The following is a 6368-nucleotide window of genomic DNA, read 5'->3' as shown; positions in this document are numbered from 1 at the left end:
CAATAGGTGCTTCTCTGTCACCAGAAAACAGCTCTAAATATGGTTGAGCCTATCTCCAAATGAATTGCAATATGTTTGTTTTCCAAGACAGGTATAGCACAATAGTTAAAAGCCCAGACTTCCCAGCTGTAAATACTGACTCCACTACTCACTAACTGGGTAAGCTACTTACTTCAATGCCTAGGTTTCCACATAGGTAATGGGAATGATAATAGTTTCTACTATATAGAGTTATTTTGAACATTAAATTAGTAGTATATACATCTTAGTACAGTGCATTGTTCATTATAAAAGTTGAATAAATGCTTCCTATCGTTGTTTATTATTTATTTACTTATTATTATTATTTATTATTTATCAAGCCCTACAAATAGCTCTCAAGACTCTTGGGAAGTTGAGCATGTACATATATGTATCTTACTTTATTATCACCAAGCTGGGGAATTCAATTCTCTTTGATTATTTACAGTTACCAACTCCTCAGATTTTGCATTAGTTGGCTCCTTCTACTTACTCCAAATATGGCAGGCCTTCTCAAACAGCAACAGAGACCTTTCTGCCCCTCTTGCTCTGTAATGGCATTCAACTTACCTAATCATTCTTTTTTACCTATTCACTTAAGTTTGGCAGACAATGATTCTATCTATTTCTTCTCTGTCTTCAAATTCTAGATTAATGATCACCTTCCCTTATAGCCTTGACACACACATAATAAGGTGTCCATTATTCATAGTCAAAATTGAATATGATAGATTTCAGTAAATAGAATCTTTGTAGTCAAAGAGTGAATTACTTAACACAGCATGCAAAACTCTTTATCCATCAACTGGCTCCTTACCTAATTCTCAAGTCTCAGCCTTCAGTCATTTTGAATTACTCATAGTTCCACAATGCTTTATGACATACAACACCTCTCAGTGGAAGAATGCTCAGTTGCTTCTGCACAAACTCATCCCCTTCATGAACTTCCTTTAAGTTCCAACTCAAATATTACTTGTTCTTCAGTCTTCCCTAATTTACATCATGGATATCATTACATGGTTATCATCACACCTTTGCAATCACTACATCTAAACGTATCTTTGTTATTTCAAAAATAACTCTGGATCCCAAAGCTTATATCATTGCCCTCTCTATAAGGATATGAAATAGTGCCTAAGGCCAAGGAGGGGTCATTATGTGTCAGGTATGACTCAACGGCAATGAGTTTGATTTTTTTTTTTGGCTTAGGGTATGGATTATTTGTTGTCTATTTTAATATCCCTAGTCATACCCATAGTCTCCAGTAGAGGCAGAATAAACGTTTGTATGAATTAAATCTATGATCTATTTTTTATCTATCTTATTATGCTACCATCTATTCGAAGCCAGAGGCCACTTTTCATATTGTTCTTCTTTTCATCATATCACACAGAGAAGTAGCTCAAGAAATATTTTGACAGCCTTAGCACTCACAGCATAATAGTGATCCATCAAAAACCAATCCATTGTATATTCTTACTTGAACTCTTTCTGTTGCAGAGTCATTATTCAGTCATGTTTCCAGAACTCGCTATCCTCTTGAATTTTTGGTAAACTGTAAGATTTATAAAGTGTCTGATTGTTTATCTATTTCACTTTCCTTCAGCCACCACAAATTATTTTTTTTTTTTTTTTTTTTTTTTTTTTTCATCCCATGAATTCAATAAAAATCAAGGTGTGCATATGAGGTGAACATTTACAATACCTAGATACACTCCTTGGAGGGAACAATCATGGGAGAATAGAAGGGCTGTGCATGGACAAGGACATAGCTCAGGGGCAGGAGTGCATGGAGGGAAGGACACAGGAAGGAGGTAACTATAGGAAGGAAGTGGGAGGGGAGCTATTGCATTGTGGTAAATTGTAGTCAATGTCATGAGAGAAAATGTATGTGAACTGATGTATGGAAATGTATGGAAAGTGAATTTGCTCTGTAAACTTTCACCCAAATCACAATTAAAAAATAAAATAAAATATCAAAAAATCCAGGTGTACTTAGTTTATAGCTGACACTCTGAGTATTGATAGTGAACATGGAAATGCTTTGGAGTAGAGGATTTATGGGAGAGATAGTGTTGATTTTTCTCTATAAAACACATCATAAAGGAAGTTTAGAGTTCATTAGGACAGGAAAGTAGAGCAAAGATGATTGTGTACTGTAGTTTTTATATCCAAACCCTACAGAGCCACAGTTGTCCTGAACCTTGCTTGCTGTTTATGTGCTCATCATACTGATTGTTAGTCACTGATTTACCTAGTTGTCTCTTCCTTTAATAGTTCTCAAATGATCTACAGACTAGTAATACCTCATCATCTGGGAATTTGCTAAAAATAAAAATCATTAAGCCACATCCCAGAGCTGTTTAAGGCATTTTGTCGGTAACCAAAAGCCACCAGCTTGAACCCACCAGCTGCTCTGAGGAAGAAAGATGATTCAATCTGCTTCTGTAAAGATTTACAGTCTTAGGCAATTCTACTCTATCTGATAGTGTTACCATGACTTAGAATTGACTCAATGGCAGTGGGTTTACTTTGGTTTGGGTTTACCCCAGACCTGAGAAGTCTTCTTGATGCCATGGTTAAGGTCTGGGCTGCTACAACCAAGAGGTCAACAGTTTGAGAATACCATCCAATTCACGGTAGAAAAGATCTGGCAATAGTATCCCATAAAGATTGCTGTTGCTGTTGCTAAGTGCCATCAAGTTGGCTCCAACTCATAGACACCCTACGTAGAACAGAACAAAACACTTCCTGGTCCTGTACCATCCTCACAAGCCTTGTTATACTTCAGCCTATTGTTGCTGACACTTTGTCAATCCATCTCATTGAGAGTCTTCCCTTTTTTTGCTGACCCTCCACTTTACTAAGCATGATATCATTCTCCAGGTAATTGTCCCTTCTGACCACATGACCAAAGTAAATGAGATGAAGTCTGGCCATTCTTGCTTCCAAGGAGCATTCCAGCTGCACTTCTTCCAGGACAGATTTCTTCATTCTTCTGGCAGTCTATGGTACTTTCAGTATTGTTCAGCAACAATATAACTCAAAAACATCAACTCTTCTTCAGTCTTCCTTATTTTCCAGTTTTTACATGCATATGAAGAGATTGAAAATACGATGGCTTTAGTCCTCAAAGAGAAGTCTTTTCAACACTTTCAAGAGGTCTTTTGCAGCAGATTTGTCCAGTGCAATATGATTTCTGGTTTCTTGACAGTTGCTTCCATTTATGTAGATTGTGGGTCCAAGTAGTATGAAATCTTTGGCAACTTCAATCTTTTCTCCATTTATCCAGTCTCCATTTACCCATTTTCTCCATTTATAAAGATTACAGCCTAGGAAACCCTAAAGAACTGTTATACTCTGTCATACAGGTTACAACAGAGTTAGAATTGACTCAATCACTTACAATGACAACAACTCCAGACCAAATGAATCATCAACTCAAGGGGTGGTGCTGAGCAATCAATGTTTTAACAAACCCTTCAGGTGATTCTGATGTACCCTAATGTCTGAGAATCACAACCACACAGCATAAGTTCTTAGAGGGCATTGACCATGGATTATTCCATTTTATATTTCAAATGGCCAATGATTGACCAACACTACACACTCAGTAAATGTTTGTGAAAAAAAAAAAAAAAAAAGTCTGGTTGTATGTTTTCTTTTGAAATTTCTGAGTTTCTCTATGGTTATTCTGAGTCACCTAGGAAGATGGGATTTTATGTTGTCAGGGACCATGTAGCCTGTGTCAGACAAGCTTATGTTACTCACCTTCAAGCTCCTCTTGAATCATATTTGCTTTGTGGACTTTTCTTAGTTTCACAGGCAAGTTTAAACCCTTTTTATGATCCTCCTGTATGTATCCATTCCTTGTTATTTAAGAGACAATATTCCAACTGAACATTGACCATAATTATTTATTTCCAGGACAAGAAACTATGATAATATAGTGGGTAAATAATTTGGCTGCTAACTAAGAGGTCAGTGGTTTGCACCCACCAGCCACTGCATGGAAGAAAGATGAAGCAGTCTGTATCTGTAAGGATTGACAGCCTTGGAAACTCAATTGGAGTTGCTATGAGTCAGAATTCACTAGATGGCAGTGAATTTGGTTTATTTGGTTGTTCATGTATTGAGTTGTGTCCCTCCAAAATATATGTCAACTTAGCTGTGCCATGATTCTCAGTGGTTTGGAAGTTATACAGTGATGCAATTTATCAGTTATGTAATAACATAATTGTCCTTCATGATGTGATATGATGTGATCAGCCAATCATTTGTAAGGAGATTGTGGTAAGATGCAGCACCCTTATTCACAGATCACAAACTTCTTCCAATGTAAGAGGGGTTTTCCAGTGGTGTGGTCTACATTACCTTTTATCTTAAAGTTAAAAGGAGAGAGAAGTGAAAGAGAAGGGACCTTGCTACCACCAAGAAAGAAGAGCCAGTACTGGAGTGCATCATTTGGAGCCAGGGCCTCTGCACTGAGAACATCCTAGTCCCTGTGGAAGATTGATGTCAAGACACATGGAGATCTCCAAGAAACTGTGAGCCCACAAATGTTGAAAGGAGACAAGGACACTCCTTCAGAGATGACACAGAGAGAAAGCTTTCCTCTAGAGCTGATGCTCTGAATTTGGACTTCTAGTCTCCTAAATAGGGGGGCTCTGGTGGTGTACTGTCTAAGGCATTTCACTGCTAATCAGAAAGCTGGAATTTCAAACCTATCAGCCACTCCTCAGAAGGATGATTGGGCAATTTATTTTCATAGTGATATGACCTCAGAAACCCAAGGAAGGGTAGCTCTAAATTGTGAGAAAATAAATTTTTATTTATTGATGCCATCCACTTTGTGGTATTTCTTTTATAGCAACATTAGAAAATTGACACAAAATTTGGTATCAGAAGGATGGGATACTTCTCTAACGGATACCTAAATTGTGGATGCTCTTTTGGAATTGGGAAATAGGTAGAGGTTGGAAGAGTTTTAAGATGCCTAACAATAAAATTGGGAGCTCTGGTGGCATAATGCCTAAGGCATTTGACTGCCAACCAGAAGGCTGGTGATTCAAACCCAGCAGCCACTTCTCAGAAGGAAGATTGGGGATTCTACTTCCATATGGATACTGCCTCAGAAACCCAAGGAGGGGTTGCTATGAGTCAGATAGTCAGATCTGACTCAACAGCAGTGAGACAAATAATAAAAAGCTAGATTGCTTTCAAGATACTGTTGCTGGAATTAAGGATGTCAAAGGCTATTCTTGTGATGGCTCAGATAAAAATGAGGAGAGCTGCAACACCAAAGATGATACAAAGGGTGAGAATCTGTGGCAGGGAAATGGTAGCAGTATAACCAAAAACCTAGTGTGAGATGTTGTAGGAGTGGACCCATAAAACAAGACACCTGAATGCCTTCAAGGAGTCTTCTTGGTGAAAGGGCTACCTGGAGGCATTTGTCAATAAAGCTAGGCTTGTTGATCTATGGAGCAAGAGAGCTGAGCTCCTTCAGAGAAGAGTCCTCCTGGAGGAGGGGGTGCTTCCAGGCATTTGTAAATGAAGCTGTGTTTACTGACCCATGCATCAAGAGAGCTGAGCCCCTTTGGGCCAAGTCTTACTGGTAGATTAGGGTGCCAATGGGCATTTATCAGTATGGCTAAAGAGCTTTATAACACTTCACCAAGCAGGGCAGAGGGAGGCCAGACCAAGAGGCCTCAGGGGTATAGAACCCAAGGAACTAGGGAGCAGAACCTGAATAGACAAAAAACAGAAAAGTTCCAGCAAGATGGTGGAATAAGCAGACAAGCTACACAGACCCTCTGCAACAATGCAATGAGAAACCAATTGAAACTGACACAGAAGATGATCCTGGAACTCTGAAATTTGAAGGCAAGGATACAGAAGTAGGTTAAATACTGATTAGTAGAAGAATCTGAATGGAAACAGTGAATAAAGAAACAAATGGAGCTGCAAAATGTAGCATCTGTCCTGAGGGCACAACCATTTTGAAATATTGGCAAGCAATTGCAAGAACATTTTTAATATATGCAAGTGACAGTCTTTCTAGGCTGAAATATAAGAGTGAGTCCACTTGCCAAAGGCAGAATAGGCAGCTGTGCTGCAGGCTGATGACTACAAAGGTGTGATATTACCCTGTTGCTCTTACACTCCACACACTTTTGTTAAACAGGGGTGAGGGCATCCCCTGCCTCCACCCACCTTCTTGACTGTGGGGTGGGTTTCCATCCCACTCTGTGCCCTAACAGAGCTTGGATGTTGTATTCCACACCCCACAGTTTTGTAATTGTTTGTTTTAAAATTTTTCTTTTTATATCCCTCTTTCCCACCCA

General features: G+C 38.8%; 1 pseudogene; it reads left to right on the top strand.

Moving 5' to 3' along the window:
• The first annotated feature begins 5954 nt into the window (after positions 1-5954).
• LOC103194858 overlaps positions 5955-6368 on the top strand; it is a 2254-nt pseudogene continuing 1840 nt past the window's right edge.

Source organism: Orycteropus afer, unplaced genomic scaffold (assembly GCF_000298275.1).
Source record: "Orycteropus afer afer isolate SDZICR_OR568_19922 unplaced genomic scaffold, OryAfe1.0 scaffold00004, whole genome shotgun sequence".
Lineage (NCBI taxonomy): Eukaryota > Metazoa > Chordata > Mammalia > Tubulidentata > Orycteropodidae > Orycteropus > Orycteropus afer.
Note: the sequence above shows the minus strand (reverse complement) of the source record. Positions and strands in the feature narration are given on the sequence as shown.